Here is a 2,899-nt window from a genome sequence, read left to right on the forward strand (position 1 = left end):
CCTGCTGCTAACCTTGAGTTTTTAAAGCTCTGACATATAACAACAAGGCTTTTGATAGCAGCAAGCCTGTGACAGGTGAGAAAAGCATGTGCATTAAAAGTAAAATTAGAAAGCTCATGGGCTCCTGAAACCTTCATTCCTGCCTAAGGCTGTCAAAGGTTTCCTTGCTTCTAGAATATATTTTCTGCCCTCTGGGGACAAATTCATTTGACACATATTTGTCTTCTGCAAATCAATGGACAAACAAAGCACATTAATAGGATTTTAGGACCTTCAGAATTTAGACTAACTTGGGCAGGAGTCATGATGGATGTTCAGGAAATGGGAGGAGAAGGGCTAGAAGGAGCTGGCAGAGACATCTCATTACTTAGGAAGAGCAATGACTGGGTACCTGACTCAACTGCAGCAACAAGCACCACTGCGGGGTAGATAATATTCAAAGGGACAGACCCAGTCTTTGAGTATTGGCATCAGTATTTGTTGGAAGGGCACAATGGTGAGAGACCCGGGCAGCAGCAGTTATCCTGTGGCTGTATATACTAGTACATTAGGATCCCAATATGCATCTGGAGCCAATGGCATATTGTAGAATACAATATGGTTATGGCTTGGTTTGAAGCAAGACAGTAAATTTGTATTCTGAAATGCAAAATTAGGCAGATAGATAACAATGTCCAGGTGGCTATAACAAAATAAATACTTCTTTGCTCTGTCAGAATTAGCTCAGGAACTAGCATGACATGAGAAGGACTAGTAGTCACTTTTGTGCCATTTGTCCTAATACTCATCAAGACAATGGAGCTACCACTTTTTTTTTCTAAATTTGGGGTGGTGGTGGTCATAGATGAAGAACTTGGCTCTGGAGCTGTCAAGAGTCAGAAGAGCTCTAGCCAAACAGAAAGGGCCTTTAAAGCTCGTTTCAAAGCGTTCCTGGATCTGGTGGTCATTTTTCATTTGATCAGTAACCAAAAAAAGGTCTTGGCCACTTGTCGACAATTAGGATTAAAACAGGTAACAAATGCTCTGTTGCCTCATAAGGGACTTAGGCCCACCAATTGGCTCCTTTACACCAACTAGCAAGAAAAAAGTAAACGAGGGACAAGTTGGAGTGCATGACCATCTGGGAGAGAGTGGGAACACATTCCAGCTGGCAAAGACCCTACACCCTGGCTGCAAGCTCGCCTTGACCAGCTTGTCCCAGCCACAGGACACGATGATGGGATTGCTGCTGTTGGGTGAGAAGCGCACACAAGACACCCACTCTGAGTGGCTCTCATCCTACAGATGAATATGAAATTAGGGAAAACCATCCTGACCATGAAACTCTTGATCCCACCCCTTAGTTATGACAACAATCTGTTTTCATACCTCCAAACCAAAACCTTCAAGATCGATGAAACCTTCGGCAGATGAAGCCTGAGATCACCACATAAGGCCCAGGTTCAGAGGGTGGGAGAGCACCTTAATGCATGTCTTTACTTTACCTGGACAGTGTATTTGCGTACACCCAGAGTATTCCATAACTTGATGGTTTTATCTCGGGAGCCAGAGACAATCTGCCAGTTGTCTGGAGCTACCATTTTTGATATTTGGACTCTGTTATAATCATTCAGGCTACATCATAAAACACACCATCTGCACCAGTTGTAAGCTCCACACCCAGACTTGTCACCATCTACCCTTTGCATTACCATTCCAGTCAAAGCGAATCCTCCTAAGGAATCAGGAAGGCCAAGGCTTATGAGCGGGATTGTAACAGTGCTCCACATTCAACTCAACTGTTTAGACCATGCCCTCCAAGTTAATCCTCCAAGGCTACCGTCCTTTTTCTTCTTTCCTGTCACTCTCACCTCCACTAGTTTTGAAAGTACCATCTAAAGAGAAATATTCAAGCCTAGCATAGCTGACCAACATTTTGGCAGATGAAAATAGAATGCTTATGAGAGGTGTATCAATGCCAATCAAATGCTGAATTAAATGAAACCAAAGGTATAAGATCACCAAGGGGAATAAACTACTGCTAAAATATGCAAATGCAAGTTTTTCATGCTTTTGACAAAAAGAATTAATGCAAAAAAAATGAATCAAATATGGGCAGTGTGTGAGCTAAAAACCTGCTCCACCCAAAAGGTTTTTCTGTTCAATATACAACACAGGCATTAATTTGCATGTGTTTATTACTCCGAATTTTCAAGCACATTGGAGGTCAATTAAGAAACTGATAAACCTCTCTCTTGAAAAGATTAAAGGAGAAAAACACATCATTAATATGCTCACCAGAAAACAGAACTCCATCATCATTGCTGAAGGTAAATGCCCACGTTTACATGAGCAGATGGAAGGCTAATGATAAAGTTGTCCTTCTTTTCACACCTCAAATAATGGATGAAATAGAATCTTCATCTGCAATATAACAACAGACATACATTAAAATGTTTCATGCTTGAAAAGAAAAGTATCACCTGTCAAACTCAGAAAAAAGCTTTATACTACTTATTCAAGCAAGGTTCACAACTTATACTGGATTTGAATAATTAATAGTATATTCATTAAATACCTTAAAAAAGTCAAGTTATTCAAGGGATATACATATTACCTATAAGCAATAGCTAATCAATATCTACAAAGTTTAAACAGATTAAAGAAGAAGTTTGGAAAAAAAAAATATATATATATATATACACAAACTAGAGCAGTGATGGCGAACCTATGACACGCGTGTCAGAGATGACACGCGAACTCATTTTTTTGGTTGATTTTTCTTTGTTAAATGGCATTTAAATATATAAAATAAATCGCAAAAATATAAGTCTTTGTTTTACTATGGTTGCAAATATCAAAAAATTTCTATATGTGACACGGCACCAGAGTTAAGTTAGGGTTTTCCAAAATGCTGACA

At 39.5% G+C, this 2,899-nt stretch overlaps 2 long non-coding RNA genes across 2 annotated transcripts in view; both read right to left on the minus strand.

The window, feature by feature from the left end:
* Positions 1–1,195: 1,195 nt before the first annotated feature.
* Positions 1,196–1,562, minus strand: LOC106724203. Its single transcript, XR_001359951.1, has 2 exons — positions 1,485–1,562; positions 1,196–1,278 (listed from the first exon to the last, which is right to left on the minus strand). It is a non-coding gene; the product is annotated as an uncharacterized LOC106724203 (long non-coding RNA).
* Positions 1,563–2,281: 719 nt separating this feature from the next.
* The window catches only part of LOC106724204, an 8,051-nt gene continuing 7,433 nt past the window's right edge, over positions 2,282–2,899 (minus strand). The window contains exon 3 of the long non-coding RNA XR_001359952.1: positions 2,282–2,403. This is a non-coding gene — a long non-coding RNA (uncharacterized LOC106724204). The remainder of the gene's footprint in view (positions 2,404–2,899) is intronic.

The sequence above is a fragment of the Myotis brandtii genome, unplaced genomic scaffold (genome assembly GCF_000412655.1).
Source record: "Myotis brandtii unplaced genomic scaffold, ASM41265v1 scaffold751, whole genome shotgun sequence".
NCBI lineage: Eukaryota > Metazoa > Chordata > Mammalia > Chiroptera > Vespertilionidae > Myotis > Myotis brandtii.